This window comes from Phascolarctos cinereus, unplaced genomic scaffold (assembly GCF_003287225.1).
Source record: "Phascolarctos cinereus isolate Bilbo 61053 unplaced genomic scaffold, phaCin_HiC Scaffold_4;HRSCAF=312, whole genome shotgun sequence".
In the NCBI taxonomy this organism is placed as follows: domain Eukaryota; kingdom Metazoa; phylum Chordata; class Mammalia; order Diprotodontia; family Phascolarctidae; genus Phascolarctos; species Phascolarctos cinereus.
In genome coordinates, this window is record NW_027555847.1 from 598,140,580 (window position 1) to 598,157,759 (window position 17,180).

General features: G+C 35.9%; 1 protein-coding gene and 1 pseudogene across 9 annotated transcripts in view; both read left to right on the forward strand.

The window, feature by feature from the left end:
* Nucleotides 1-17,180, forward strand: part of RIMS2 (regulating synaptic membrane exocytosis 2) — a 539,971-nt gene that overhangs the window by 470,806 nt on the left and 51,985 nt on the right. The gene's annotated exons all lie outside the window — the stretch shown is intronic.
* Nucleotides 4,026-4,703, forward strand: LOC110195201 (large ribosomal subunit protein uL16-like; annotated as a pseudogene).

Consider the following 17,180-nt stretch of genomic DNA (forward strand, 5'->3'; position numbering starts at 1 on the left):
TCTAAAGATTACAAAGAACTTTAAGTACATTATCTCATTTGATTCTCACAATACTTTTATGAGTTACATACTCTAGGTATTATTATCCAAATTTTACAGTTGAGGAAAATAAGATGTATAGTGGTTCAGTGACTTGGCTCTTCACAGCTAGTATAAATCAGAGGCTGGGTGGAAATACAGGTCTGGCCTTACTCCAAGTCCAGCACTCTTTGTGCCACATCTCAAGATCTTTTATATTCCATCCTCAATTTAGAATTTGTATTCACTAAGGTGATTTGGCAAAAAAGTCTTTTTGGATATTTTTGCTGGTATTATTAGCAGTAGAAGTAAGAAGTGTAGATGCAGTCATACAAGTGAACCTCATTTAGAAATTGACTATATGGGGTCAGCTAGATGGTGTAGTAGATAGAGCGCCGGCCTTGGAATCAGGAGAGCCTGAGTTCAAATGTGACCTCAGACACTTGAAACTTACCAGCTGTGTGGCCCTGGGCAAGTCATTTAACCCCAATTGCCACACACACAAAAAAACAACAACAACAAAAAGAAATTGACTATATGGACATTTGTTTTAATATGTTAAATTGCATCTCTTATACCAGTGATTTGATAACAGTGCTCTTTTAATTTTCTTGTCTTCTAATCTTGCTTCTTTGGACTAGCCTTATCTAAAAAAAAAAAATTGGATGCTGAATTGTTTTCTACCATCCTGCCTTGCTTTAATAATATTAACCTTTCATCTTTCTCAGTATAAAATTAACCTTGCAGCAAAAATACCTACAGAACAGCTTCCAAGAGAAGTGAGAGAGAGTAGTCTGGAAGGGAGTCAGACTCCAAAAGAGAAAATATGCTTTAAGTGTCGTGGAAATGTAATGCTCATTGCATCTGCACCAAATGTGCTAAAAATGTCAGTAAAGAGACCAATAATAAAACTACATAGGGACAATTTTAAATAGCTCCATTTAAATATGTTTGTATTTATGTGTAGTTGTATATAATGTATGTATAGACACAAAAGTATCCTGACTGTGCCTCCAAAGACAAAAGGCATTTCTATTGACCTCTCATTAGTGGTTACAGTTACTAGTACTATGCAATACTGAATACTTTGTATTTTATTAGAAATGTATTGTTTTTCTGTTAAGTAGATTTTTTAAAAGTTCATTTGCATTCTTAAATGGTATTTCACCCCCATATCTATACCACGCTCTAAAATCTTAATAATAAATAGGGAGATGTTGCTTTCATAGAACTATATAAAAATAAAAATTTTGTGCAATGCAAGCAAGACACACTCATACATAACTAGTATTGTGTTTACAAATTGTTTATGATGCGTTAAAGACATGAAACTCAAAATGGTTCCCAGGCCACATTTTTCACTACATAGATGTGTTGGAGGAGAACAGAACAGAAGTTCCTTAACTGAACTATGCATCTCTGTTATATTTCTTAGCTGAATTCCTACAAACTTTCTCAGTCATCATCATTAAAGATTGACTAGAATCTTACAGTTATGGAGAAAGGGAATTCTGGTGATGAGAAGTAATCCAGTCAGGTGTGAATCATGCTTAACGACCACAGGGAGGCTTAGATTTAGAAGACATCATGAATATAAAAGTAGAAGAATCTGACAAGAGTTTATATGTAGAGTGAAACTTTGAAAATTGCTCAATTATTTTAGAGAAAGTTCAGGAGTGAACATGAAGAGTCACATTCGTTTATGGATGAAAGTCATTGTTCAATATAAGAAGTAAACAAGGGCAACAGTGAAGTGAAAGGATATTGGTAACCACTAATATTTTATACTCTTGGTGTCTTTTATTTTTTGTTCAGTGGTTTCAGTCATGTCCAACTTTTTCTGACCCCATTTGGAGTCTTCTTGGCAAAGATACTGGAGTGGTTTGCCATTTCCTTCCCCAGCTCATTTTATAGGTGAGAAAACTGAAGCAAACAGAGATAAGTGACTTGTCCAGGGTCATGCAGCTAGTAAGTGTCTGAGACTGAGTTTGAACTCAGGTTTTTCTGATTCCAGGCCTACCATACTATCTACTGTACAACCTAGCTACCCTGTCATTTATTTGCTAATTGATTTATATTATCTTTTCTAATCAGTGGTAATGCCTGAGCTGGATCGAGACATAGTTATAGCCTAAACTTCTTCACATTTAAGGGGTCTCAAAATTTTTTTTCAGAAAAAAATATATTGAATATGTAAACACACAAAATTTTAATTTTTATGTATGAAGTCATAATACATTGTAGAGGGGGGGGAGATAAGAAGGAAAAAAGGGAGGAAAGAATCCTTACCACCGCCATGGCTAGGATCTTAGTGCTCTTTGGCTCTGACTAATTCCTCTGCCTAGGATTCAGCATTCTTTTAAGCATCATCCTTATTCTATAGCTATTGTCAACTAAGTTCCTCCCTAAAATGGCACTGAAAGTCCTCTTTGTCTTTTTAGGTCTGTTTTTAAGGTTTAGAAGAATTAGATGGAACCTAAAGGTATGCAAGGGAATTATGGAGGAATAAAAATACTAAAAAAAAAAAACAAAAAAATTTCTCCATATATAAAACTAAAATAAAATTATCATTGTATTTGAAATTTCTCCAATAATATGACCTTGCCAAAGTTCTGTTTGGATTCTATACTTTAGAAGTAGAAATGTATTTTTATGTAATTTCTGTCTTAATATTACTAACATATTTTGCTGAATCAGTCACCATGAATTCTAGTTTTATTGTTCTGGTTTTTTACTACATGCTGTTACTCTAGTTGTATATAAACCTAATATAATAATGAATAGCATATTCATTTAATTAAAATAGTTGTTTTTGTAAGCAATTACTTCTTTGCTACTAAAATTGTTATAGAACTTTTCTGCTGTGTGAATGGGGGTAAATGATCCAAAAAATGAAAATGTGTTGGTACATTTGACTTTAAAATGTATATTTTAAAATGTCCTCAACAACCCACCAAAAGTGTTGTAAACCAATTTCCAAATGCTCATTAGGTATCTCCATTGATCAATGACATTTTTCATGGATTGTTATTCCATACAACACACACACACACACACACACACACACACACACACACACACACACACACAATCTTCAACTTTCTGGTCATGAACCTCATGGAACTTGCCTATACTGACCCTCAATGACAGATACACAGTCCATGACCAACCCCATGATAGAAGCTTTATCACCTTGGAAATACCTGTCAGATCTTGGGCTCCACAGATAGAGCCTTTGAGGCCGTAGAGTCATCCTCATGCCCCAGTGTTATATAGTTTTACATATTTCTGTTTGTATCATTCCCCTTGATACACTGTAAGACAGGGACAATAACTGAATTATCTAAGTATCTCCTTCTAGAACATAGTACAATGTAGCTAGGCTTATTAAATGGTTCTATTAAATGAAGGAATGAAGATGAAGTTATCCTAAGGTGTGATAATATTAAATTTTACTTATTTATTAAATAATAATTAATTATTAAATAATAAATTGTTAAATATTGACGATGCTGATGAGGCATTTATTCAGTTTTCTCACCTTTCATAAAGGTTAAACCTGGAGAGTTAAGTGTATTTTACTGTATACCTTTCCTGTCTACTAAAATTTTGTTTCATTCTTTCATTTGACGTTAGATCTTTTTCTTCCATTTTTTCTAAATCCAATGACACAGAAAAAAAGATTTCTTTCAGGCTGTTTCATCATTTTTTTCTAATAGCTTCTTATGTACTTCTTCAGTGTATGAAAAGGCATCTCACAAGCTATCTATAAAACTGGTAGACATGAAATTACGCACCATCTCATTGCTAAACTTTAAGTACAGTATTATTTATCTGATTCTATTAACAAGTGTTTACTAAATGCTTATATATCAGAAGTGTTAAGTGTTGGAATTACAAAGAAAAAGCCAATCAATCATTATCCTTAAGGAGCTTACATTCTAATTAGGAAAATAATATGTGACCTTTCCCTGTGGCAAGATACAGTCCCTATTGGTGCTGGTGCAATGGGCCATAGTCCTACCCCCTGTTATAGGTGCTGTAAAAATAAGCCGTACCCAAAGTCCTGTTTCTGCAGGGGAGTTCCTGATGCCGAGAAAAGAATCTTTGCTCTTGGTAGAAAGAAAGGGAAAGTGGATGAATTTCCATTGTGTGGCCATATGGTGTCAGATGAATATGAACAGCTGTCATCAGAAGCCTTGGAAGCAGCTTGTACCTGTGCCAACAAGTACATGGTGAAGAGTTGTGGCAAGGATGGCTTTTGTATTCATGTGCGGCTACATCTTTTTCATGTCATCCGCATCAAGAAGATGTTGTCATGTGCTGGGGCTGATAGGCTCCAGACTGACATGCCAGGAGCGTTTGGGAAGCCCAAGGGCACTGTAGCCCGTGTACACATTGGCCAAGTTATCATGTCAATTCAAACCAAGGTCTGGAATAAAGAACATGTGATTGAAGCTTTGTATAGAGCCAAGTTCAAGCTCCCTGGTTACCAGAAGATCCACATCTCCAAGAAATGAGGTTTCACCAAGTTCAGTGCTGATGAGTTTGAGGATATGATAGCTGAGAAGGATCTTATTCCTGATAGCTGTGGGGTTAAGTATATCCCCAACTGGGGGCCCTTGGACGGCGGGCACTCCACTCAAGAGGGGTGTGTGTGTGACATCTACCTTTTGCAGGCATAAATAAACTAGATACTGCTAAAAAAAATTAATAGTATGTAAATAATTAGTTACATACAAGATATTTATAAAGTGGATACAAGGTAATTTTAGAAGTAAAAGCACTAGCTGCTAGGGTCTAGGAAGGAGGCAGGGGAAGGGACAGGAAAGGCCTCCTTAAAAAGATGGCACCTAAGCTGGCTTGAGGAAATCTTTGATTCTAAGAAGTTGGGGTGAGAAAGGAGACCATTCCAGGAATAAAGAGCAAATAATGCAAATGCATATAGACAGAAAATGGAGTATCCCATAGGAGGAAAAGCAATTAAATATGACTGAACCATAAAATTAGTATGGAAGAATAAAGTAAGGGCCTGGAAAGAAAGAATTAGGAATCCGATTACGAAGAACTTTAAATGCTAAATAGGAGAGTCTGTATTTGATCCTAAAGGTAATAGGAAGCTATAGAGTTTATGTAGTGAAAGAAAGGGTGGCATTGACACTGTCTGATCTACGCTTTAGGAAAATTACTTTGGCACTTGTGAGGAGACTGGATTGAGGCAAGTAGTCCAATTAGAAAACTATTGTAATAGTCCAGGTGAGAAATGATAAAAAAAAAAGCCTGAAAAAGTGGTAGCTTTATGAGTAAAGAGAAGGGGACACATTTAAGAGATATTGTGAAGATAGAAATTTAAAAATTAAATCCTTTTCTTGAACTCCTTACCACAGAACTCTTGGTACTATTTGTCTCAGCCTGTTGAAGGATACTATTAATGATTTGGAGCATTTGTATATAATTTCATAGAACACTTTAGACCACTGAATATTAGAAAAGAGTATTTATAACCCACAAAAATAATAGATATTTGCATAGAACATTAAACCTTATGAAGTATTTTATGTACCTTACATCATTTGAACCTCACAACAACTCTTTGACATAGGTACTAGAATTATTATTATCACTGTCTTATAGATGAGGAAACAGTCTCAGAGATATTAAGTGTTTTGCTCATGGTCAAATAGCTAATAAATCTTACTGGAAGATTTGAACCCAAGGCTTCTTGATTCTAAGACCAGCACCCTAAATGAGTGATGTCAAACTCAAATAGAAATGGATCCCTGCAGGCTGCATATGAACTTAGGAAACTTCAAATTGACTTCATCTATATCGTATCGTACATTTATTTTGTTAAAAATTTCCAATTACATTTTAATGGTTCAAGTTCATCTTGAGTTTTGGCCACCAGAGAGTTTGACACCTCTGCTCTACACCACTATAGTCAGATGTATCTTTGATGTATTTGCCAGTCTTAGAGCCTGAGTTGGGATTGCTGAAGGGGAATGGTACTCTACAACTCTTTTGAAGACCTGCATCCTGGCACTTTAGCTTCTACAAAATATGCCAGGACTGTACTTTTAGTGTTTCTTTCCTTTCTTGGTTTCTTTCTTTATTTTCTTTGGTCCTGTCATTTCCAGATTATTTCCAGGGGAGGTAGGTAATAGTAAGATTCCTAGGGGTAATCAGATTCAATATCAGGTTCAATATATGCCATGGAGGAATGGTGAAGGAGAGAAGAATCATAGATAATTGTATTGAGGACCTTAGAAATAATTTAAGGAGTTTCTTGTCTCATTAATTCTTTCTTATCTTATCTTTTCTCCACTTAAGACACCAGCTATACCAAAACCAGCTATACCGAAACCTATATTCTCTCAAAAATAAAAGAAAGACTTTAATTGGTCACTAAGTTTAGTGTAAGAGTTTTCCCCACCATGCACCATTTAAGTATGTTCCCCCTCCCCTTCCCCAGCACACTGAGAATCAAGCCTATTATTTTATGGATGGTATTTTTGAGGATACTACTTTCATTGTTCCTTCCTTTGAAATGGCTAATGACCAAAATAATTTTTTTAAATAAATTTCTACTCTACTGATATAGGGTGCTCAATTTAATTAATACTTCATCATGATAGTTGCCACCTAACTTGTGTATTTAATAAATGTATGTATTTGTAATAAGATTTTTAAATATCAAATTTTCTTAAAGTAGAAGACAGCTATATGTCCATTTATCTAAAAAAGAGCATTAAGTTTATTTTTGGGGGAAAAAAAGTAAGGTAGGAAATAAATCACATCACAGTGTAATAGAATTAGTAAGTACTAATTTTTTCTTTAGAAAAATTAGAAGAAGCCAGTTGTAATGCCCTAGACCAGAAGTGTTAATTATCAGCCATGGGCTAGAAGCAGCCTACAAACCTCCTGAGTACAGCCTAAACCATATTAAAATGAAATTGGGAAAGACTTAACAAAAATAGAAACAAAAATAGAAAAATGCACTACAAGATAGATAATGCCACTTTGTGGATTTTTAAGTCAATATGGAGCCCACATGGATCTGTTTCTGTTTCAGTTGTGATATTACTGGTCTAGACAAGCTATTCCAAAGTACTAGTTATCTCATTCTTTGGGTTCCCCATTCTATTTCTGTGTTTCTGTTGAAATAGAGATAAAGTACTGAATGGTGTAATGAATGTGTTTTTTACCAATTATAAAATTACCTGCCTGGGCTTATGATAAATTGCTTAATTTTTCTAGATAAATATCATTATTTTTGGACAATAAGCATAACTTAAGTAGTGTGTGTCCTAAAATATATAATTCATCTCTAGGGGAGAACAGTTTGTTCCAGGTAAGTTGTTTGCTTTTTGTAGAATCAGGACTAATTTTGCTGTTTCAAACACCATACTAGAATAGATAGTGTATGAGCCAGCAAAATGTGCTATTACAGTGAAAGAGAAGCTTGAACTGATGTAGTTAAAAAGATACTTGTTTTGATGAATTAATTCATCCATGAGAGTTCCCTCACTTGTTTACTTCCAGGCACTGTTGAATAGGCATTTATGAACACTGTATACTGGCAAAGCAAAATCACGTGAAAAGTGGGTGCATTTATTGTCAACACTGTCTGTGGCTGACAAGAATATTTGTTCAGCACAAAATGATGTTCCTCTGACAGATCATGACTTAGGGCTAAGTAATGCTTTTGAAAATGCATACACTGTAAAAAAAATTAGTAGGATATTTATCCTTTGTTTTTCACAATATTCTGCATCATTTTACCTAATTATAGCTATTTGTCTAAACCAGTCTTTTATCACAATTTTTTTTTGATTCTCTAGGACAGTCTTATGACTTGTTTTTCACACATTAGTAACATGTAACATAATTTTTTATGATGTCACAAAGCCATAACTAAATATTTGTCAGTAGCATCAGAACCAAGAACTTTAAGAGAAAATGCCCTGCATAGAGGAGGCAATGAGAGAAATATGTGGATGAATTCATGACTGAATGAATTTCTGATATATGAGGAAATCTTCATTCTCTCTCTTTTGCAAATAAATAAGCTAAACAATAAAGAAAAACAATAGGCTGTTTTTTTTAATATTACATACAGATAATCACTGGAAGAATTAGGAAGAATTATCACTTGTAATTTCTAATCCCGTGTACTTATTCCAGTAACATTTTGTACCTTAAATTTGTTTATTGTGATAGAGTCTAGAAGCTGTGCCAAAAGATGTTAATAGATTTAGAGTGGAAAGGGATTTTAAAGATGATCTAGTACAAACCACTTATTTTCCAGGTAAGGAAAATGGATCTCATAGAAGTTAAGTGACTTGCCAAGGTAACCCAAGTAGCAGACCTTCCCTTGAAACCTAAGTACTCTTACTACAGATATGGGTTTACTTTTTCCACAGCCCCACACTGGTGTGCAACGGTCTTTGCAAGCCCATAAACCTAGGCTCCTATTTGCTTCCATCTTAGAGCTATTATTCTGTCTCTCATTACTTGCTCACAAGTATAGTAAGTATGAGTTCTGTGAGGTCTTTTCATCCCTAAATCCTAAGATCCTGCCCTTTTTTCTCATCTAAGGTCCTCTGTAGTTTTGTTCCATTGAGTTGTCGAGAAATTAAGAATTTTTGTCATCGTTTTCCTCATATGAATGATCGGGATATTTGAGGATTAGAAAAAATATTACTGCTTTGTTGGCAGAACCAAACTGATATAAATATTTCAGCACTACTCTCTTTATCAAATAATCTGGTATCACTGAACCACACAATCTCAGAGTTGGGCTCTCAGGTATCATCTAACCAAACTTTTACTCAAACAGAATGAGTAATTTTCTTGGGAAAATTGGATAAGGATCCATGGAGTTACCTTGTCTATAAAATTCTTTGTTATTAAAAATTCATTGTAACAAGTTCAACAAAGGATTGTAACAAGGAGCCACATAGACATGATTTATTTATTTTTAGGGTAAATTCTTTGGTTGTAATATTATTTTCTGTAATTCAATTTACTAGCATATCTTTATAAGATTTAGGGGATTTTATCACATTACAGGGTTTCTCTACTCTTCATCTTCTTCAAAAGATCTTGGTTTATAAACTATAGTTATTTTATAGCAGTCTTTTTTGCAAGCACTTATTTTTTGCAAGCACAAGATATTGTATTACCATTATTTGGTTGCAATACATTTGGTTGCATGAAATTATGTTTCTTGTTTCCTTGAACACATGATATACCAACCATCCAGGTGTGTTTATTTGCCTCTTTAAGTAGAACCTGTGGACCTTGCTATTCCTGGCACACTGTCCATCTCCTGACTCCAGGCATTTTCACTGGCTTTCCCATATGCCTGAACTTTCGTTTCTCATCTCTGCCTCTTGGCTTCCCTGACTTCCTTCAAGTCTCAGATAAAAGTCTCCTTCTGCAAGAATCCTTTCCCCATCCTCCTTAATTTTAGTACATTCCCCCCAAGATTGCCTCTAATTTATTTTGTAAGGATCTTTCATTTACATAATTTTTGCATGTTGTCTCTCCTATTAGAATGTAAGATCCTGAAGAGCAAGGAATGGTTTTTACCTTTCTTTTTATCCCCAGTACTTAGCACTGTGTCTAGCACATATTCTTGTTATTGAGTTGTTTCAATTGTGTCTGACTCTCCATGATCCTATTTGGGGTTTTCTTGACAGAGATACTAGAGTGGTTTGTTATTTCCTTCTCCAGCTCATTTTATAGATGAGAAACTGAAGCAAACAGGGTTAAGTAGCTTGCCCAGGGTCATACAGCTAGTAAGTGTCTGAGGCTAGATTTGAATTCAGATCTTCTAGACTCCATGCCCAGCATTCTATCCACTGTGCCATCAGGCTGGAACATAGCAAGTATGTAGTAATTGCTTAATAATTGACAACTTTCCTTTTAATTTCAACTTCCTTTTTTCTTCTGGCTTCATTTATAATAATAATGTCAGAATAAATAGAGTATAGTTCCTCGAGTAATAACATCCAATCTCTTGTAATAAATACAAACAAAGATCTCATGTTGAGTATCTCCAATTTATATTTCTAGATTTTCTCATAAGTGATTCTTAAAAAACTCTGTCAATTTTCAAAACATTCTGTAGTAGTATAAGTGGAGTATGTAAGTGAGTGCACAATACTGAGGGCCATTTTAACATTTTTCTTTATTTCATGAGTTGGCCTTGTGCCAAGGATTAACCACTAAGTGGCCTTACTGGTGATAAGCTTTTTCTCAGTTTATGCCAAGATCATTATTAAAGCCTTTTTGGTATGCTAACACTTGCCAGAGCTTGGTTCTGCTGGCATAGCAATGCCTAGGATAACCTCCAGATTGTAGTGTAGCACCCTTGACCAGATGGATTTGGGCAGTCCTCTAAAGGACGGGCCTGTGATGCTGTGTATTTGTAGGCAGATGTGATTCCTAATTGACTGAAGCTTCTGAGAGAGAATAAAAATGAGAAAAACAGTGTGAGGGAAAGTGAATTCACAGACTTGAAATGGCAAATGGTAATCCCTCTGTAGCTGTAGGCTTGTGAAGAAGCATGAGCACTCCAGCATATCCCTTCATTTCTACCTCCTGTGTCCCAAAGAGTTCCAAGAATGGACTTCTCTGGTGGGACTGTTATCTCCTTGGTTGACCTATGTCTTTACCTCACTTGTGTCAAAGAACTCCATTTTACTCATATGTGTTTGGCCACCTAAACTAATCTGTATGGCTTCTCCAATTACTGTGTTACTGACTTCTTTGATAAATGTTTCCTACCTGTCTATGACTATCTTCTTTGTAATAAGTTTTTGCTAGGAGAGAAGCCAAGACCATGAAAATTAAGCTGTCACCCTCCAGGTCTGGAAAGGAATGACTCACTACTACCCCCAACCCCAAGTGACTAGGAAAGATGGCTTTTATGTTGAACCACTAAGAAAAAGAGAATCCTGTCCCTAGATTGCAAATACTTCATTTACAATAATAACCCTCTGAAAGAAAAGGGAGTGGAGTGATCTAGTCATGACTGTCTTCCTCTCCAAAAAGGCAGAATTCTAGTCTCCCTTAGACAGGGACAGGGCCTATTTAAAATACTAGGGCTGCCCTGCCCAGTTCCCTTGTTAGAATGGACCCACTTATCACTCTTGCAGGAATATGTTTCGTAAATCTATAACATACCTGCTCTGGCCTCACTCTTATAGCCAGGCTGTTACATCTGCCCTCATAGTGCTAAGGAATGTTGGGGGGGTTTATAAGATGATCTTTTTTCTCTATTTTCATTAACTTGATATCCAACCAGCTATATATATTTACTCTAATGTTAGGGGCCAGTCACTAATCCATCAGTTCCATTTAACCATTTAACATTGATTAGCTTCTCTACCAGTGAATATTTACTTCAAAGATATGACAAGAACAGATGTACAACCATTGTTTTCTCTCAACACAGTCTTACTTTCCCCTATACCCCCTTAGTCTCTGGTGGACAAGACTAGAAACTTAGGTCAGATGTTACGCAGCATTGGTCCCATTAAGTTCCTATCTAGATGTAACATTACTGTCGGATTAGTCCTTCAGCTAGGCTAGCATCTCAAAGGTCACTCATTACCAGGAAATCAATGCTACATTGATGCTGGAACCCAAACTCTGGGAAAATAGGATGCTAGAGTTCTGATGACCTTTCAAACTCATTAGTTGTGAGGATCCATTCCTTTTGACTAGAAGAGAAAAGGACAAGCAAAAGATCAAGGATTGAAGTTGTTTCTCAGGTCCACATGACCTCAGAAAGAAGAAGATCCCAAGGCCTTTCCCCTTACACCATAGTCTCTCACTAGACTCCATGAGCAAAAGAGTCACCATTACCCTCTAGAAGCAAATGAGGCAAAAGAGGACTTGGCTAATGCTGGCAGGGTTTTTTGAATGCCTCAAAGGCCAAAGAATTTCCCTTTCACCAAGTGGGCAACCAACCTGAGCCAGTTACAGAATGTCAGTGAATGCTCCAGTTTCTTTAAGACACTCCTCTTTAATGACATCGTTATTATTCCAAAAGCAAGCTCCCTTCATGGAGAATTTGCTTCAGTCAAGCAAGCTGATATTCTGCAAATGCACAAGAACCCCATTATAAATGTCTTCACATTTATGTAAAACGTGTGCTTCTCTGCATTTATCAATAATGATTAGCAATAATATTGGAAGAATCTCCCTGGGGAAAATGAATAACATGACACCTTCCCCAAAGGCAAAGTACTTATGGCCTGAAAGTCCCTCTCAAATGTATATTGATTCTTCCTTTGTCTGTATGGTACACATGTATACCTATCTATCATACCACCTTCAGATCAAGAATGATACCTGTGATCCTGAAGGGTGGACTGAAGAACAAGAAAGGTATCTTTGGATCCTGACTCCTGCTGCAAAGGAAGGGAAAAGTGTCCTGGGAGATTAAAAGGAACTTCCAGCTGAGCAGACCAGACTTGGTAAGGTCTGAAAGAGAGGAAAACCCCTTTCCTGGTACCATTGGCCTTTAGTGCTCTGTCACTCCAATAATTCTCATCTAAGTACTTAAATATTGTGCTTTTCCCCCAGCCAAATGTGATCTCCTTGAGGGTGTGAACTGTTTTTCATTTTGTCTTTGTATCCCTGGTACCTAGCACCATACCTTAATGTGAGCACTTAACAAATTGCCTCTTCAATTATTTTGTAGGGGGAGGAAACTAAAAAAATAATTAATAGATAATTAATAGTAATGTGAACTAAATCTAGAAAAATAGGTTGGAGACAGACTGTGGCAGGTTTTAAATGCCAGCCTGAGGAGTTTGTGTTTTATGCTAGAGGCAATAGAGAGCCATTGAAGGATTTTGAACAAGAATATATCATGATCGTATTTGTACCTTGGCTTTTGGCATTATTTTGGCAGCCATTTAAAGATGGAATAGAAAGGAGAAAGACAAGCGACAGAGAGACAAATTAGAAGGCTGTTGAGTGAGGCCAGGTGAGAAGTGATGAGGGCCTGAAATTGAAGGTTGATTGTTTGAGTGGAGAGAAGGGAAATGATAGGAGATATGTGTAGATAAAATGTATAGACTTGGCAACTGAGTGTGGGGGTGGAGGGTGAGAGAGTACCAGCTTAGAAAGAAGAAAGAATAAATAATGATATTCCCAGATTGTAAAACTGGGTGACCAGAATGATTTCAATGAACTTATAAGAAACATGAAAGTTGGGGAAGGAGCAGATTTAAGTAAAAAGACAATGAATTCTGTTTTAAACACATTAAGTTTGAGATCTCAATGAAGGGTTCATATGGTGGGGGTGGGGGATATGAAGAGGGGGTGGAGCAGAAAGTTGGAAATATGGGACTGGAATTCTGGAGAGAGATTGAGGCTGAATATGTGTATTGGGAAACATAGAGATAATAATTGAGCAACTGACTACATGGAAGTGGATGATTATCAAGGGAGAGGACACACCATATTAAGAGTTGGAGATATATTATAGAATCTTAGATGTAGATTTGTATAATGCTCCAAAAAATGAGACTGAAAAAGAATGGTCAGTCAAATAGGTAGAACAGAGGACAATTTCACGGAAACCAAATAAGAAAGGATGCTCAGTATGATGAGTAGTGAACAGTATTAAAAGCTACAGAAAAAATAAGTTGGATGAACAATGGGGGGAAAAGCTATTAGATTTCACAGTTGAGAGAAAGAGGAGGGGATTTAAAAGAAGGAGGAGGAAGAAAGGAGAAAAGGAAGAAGGTGAAGAAGAAAAAAAAAAGCACAGACCAACATGACAGTTTGGTGTTAAGCTTAATAGATATTTCTAATGACACTGACTTCCTTGCTATTCTAACACACACACACACACACACACACACACACACACACACACACACACATCCACATCCACACACATCTACTGAGTCCTGGCATTTTCATTAGCTTTCCTCTATTCCTAGAATTTTCTGCCTCCTGGCTTCTCTGGCTTTCTTCAAGTCTCAGATAAAATCCCACCTTCATCAAGAAATTTTTTCCATTCCCTCTTAATGCTAGCACCTGCCCTTTGATAGTATCTTAAATTTATCCGATAGATAGATAGATAGATAGATAGATATAGATATAGATATAGATATAGATATAGATATAGATATAGATATAGACAGACATATAATATATCCTATAGATATATGGGTTTATAGATAGCTAGAGGCATAAAGAGATGATAGGTGGTTTGAAAGATAGATAGATCTTGTTTGTACATGGCTAGTTACATATTAACTCATTAGATTGTAAGCTTCTTGTGGGCAGAAAATGTTTTTGCCTTTCTTTGTATCCCTATTGATTAGCATGTGAAGACAGTGACACTTAGTAGATGCTTAATAAATGCTTTTGAACTTGATACTTTTAAAGATCTGTACATAACAGAAGTGAAGAGCTTTTAATACAGTCATCTCTCATCTTCTTTGTATATTTGTGTTCATGTTTTTGATGTGTATTAAATTCACAATTACAAAGAATCTTTAAAATGTGGAGAGGTAATATTTAGAGAGCACTTTCTGAATGGAGCGGTTTGGAATGTGATGGTTAAGAAGTAAGTAGGAAGTAAAGTGGAAACAAAAAATATAGTTTGCTTTTTCTAGGTTTTGGCCGTGAAGGGGAGAGGAAATATGGGATTGAAGCTTCAGAGGATCACAAGGTCACAAGACTACGTGTTTGTAGACGGCAGAAAAGAACAGTAGATGAGGAAGAAATGAAGATGAGAGAAAGGAGATCAAAAGAATCTAGCTACCTCTGAAAGTGTTGTCAGAGATAGGATTTGAACACAGGTTTTATTTTACTGTATGACAAGCATTTTATTTTTCCATTTTAATAAACTGCCTCTAATGGAGGGAATATAATGATAGCTCTAACCCTAAAAGTTTTCATGAATAGAAACCTGGACTTGCTGCAGAGTGAGAAAAAATGAGATTGAAGACTGTACCCTGTGGCACCACATTCTGTGAAAGTTGCTTCCTAGTTTGTATTATGATTGAAATAACGTCATTCCAAATTAGAGTAAGCCTCTTGTGGTATTATTTAAGGTACTATATTTTTAAGTATGATAAGATTTCTGCATTTTTGTCTATTGGTTTTACTTTAAAACCTCTCAATTCTATTAGACTAAACTGAATTGACGTAAGACTGCATTAATAAGGTATCTTCTCCCTTATCTCATTGTGGCCATGCACCGATAAGAAAGAAATGAATTGAAGATCTCTTAGTAGGTTGGGTTTTGTTTGTGAGATGAGAGTCTTGCCCAGGAGCAGTACACTTGGAACAGCATTTCTCCATATGGAGAATTGGGAAGCCTGCTTCCAGAAGAATCCTGATATGTAAGGGAAATGCCTTGGAAAGCAGAGTATGAAGCTTGCATGGACTTTCCATAACTGTTTCTGTTCAGCTGTGTGTTGAAGAGGAAGCAATTTGGTTGGCTCCAAAAGTATTGAAGAAGGCCTGTTAGCTTTAGGTGTAGTTTCTTTGCCTTGTTTGCTTCTTGAGTATCTAAGTAACTCCTTTACTCGTGGCATCTGGTGAAGGGAGTAGTCTCTGACTTTGAATATGTCAAAAGATCAGAAGAAAACAGAGAGATTTAGGAATTTGTACCCAGGTTCAGTGTTGCAGATGGCCCAGCATTAGTACCCCAAAAATTCAGGAGAACCTTCAAAGATGAGGAGTCATTTGGCAGACTAGGTTTTTTTTGGGGGGGGATCTGAACTTGGTGGGACTCAGGCTATGTAGGAATTTAATTAAGTTGAGCCTACTCCTCTAACTACTTGCCTAGAGACCTAGGTGTGGTATAGGGGAGAGTATACCAGGGAGAAAAGTTGTAAATGTTAGAAGAAAAGTTGTAAATACCCCATTGTAAAAGTTAATTAATGTTAATGGAACTGGAGTACTAGTCACTAGCCCCCTAACAATGTGGGGAATAGAGCCCCTTGAGCCAATGGCAATTAAAGCTGCCCCAAACCCCATAGGGTATCCTGGAATCCTAAGAGGATGTGTAACCTGACTGGCCTCATACAGAAGCTATATTTTTGTTTCTTGTTGATTTCAAATTGGAATCCCTGGTTCTTGGTATTATATGTGAGGATTTCAAAGAGGCTAATCGCTGGTGGGAGGTGGGATGGTATTGCTACCTTTGCAAAGATCCTCAGCACAGTCAAAAAGTTATTAAACTTGACTGGTAGAAGATCTATTTTAAAAAGATTCTCAGAACCATAATATGAAATTGAGAAACTTACTGATTTTATATGTTATAAAATCAATCAATAAAAAAAAACTTATTAAGTCCCTACTTAGCACAGGCATGTGCTAAGCCTTGGGGATACAAAAATAGGCACAAAACAGTCCCTGTCCTCAAGGAGCTTACAATCTAATGAAGGTGACAACATGCAAACAAATATATACTAAGCAAGCTATGTAGAAGATAAGTAGGAAATAATTAACAGAGGTAAGGCACTAAAATTAAGAGAAGTTAGCTTGATTTAGATTCATACTCATGTGTGATCCCATCATGAATTTATTAGAATTTGTGTTGCATATATCTTTACTGTTGTAAATCTTCCTTTTATGTACATTTAAAAAAAAAAAAGAGAAGAGTTAGAAAAGGCTTCCTGTAAAAGATAGTATTTCATTTGGGACTTCTAGGCATAGGGGAAGGCCAGAGAAAATCTCCAGAGCTGAAAGATGAAATTTCTTGTTCATTGTTTCTATAGTTCCCCTTTTGTACCAGGTTCATTCATTGCACATAAATGTACTTTAATTCCTATATTGTGAAAACTTCTGTTCTTGGCAAGTAGATAATAAGTAGCAATATGCTACAAAAGATGAACCAATGAAGAATTTCTTGGGATTTGTAAACCTGTTCATTAGCATTGCTGGAAGCATTCATATGTAGCACCAAGTTTTTTCTTTAAATGGTGATATAATTTAAAATCATAATTATTTTCCCTCTAACATAACTGATAAAAAAAAGATTTGTATGAACTTTGCAGTCTATTAAAATATTAACATATTATTACTTCTGTATGTCAGTGGTTCATTTAGCATTATGGTCAATTATAGTCTATTAAACTACCAAGAATTTCATGTGATTTTTATCATTCTTAAAA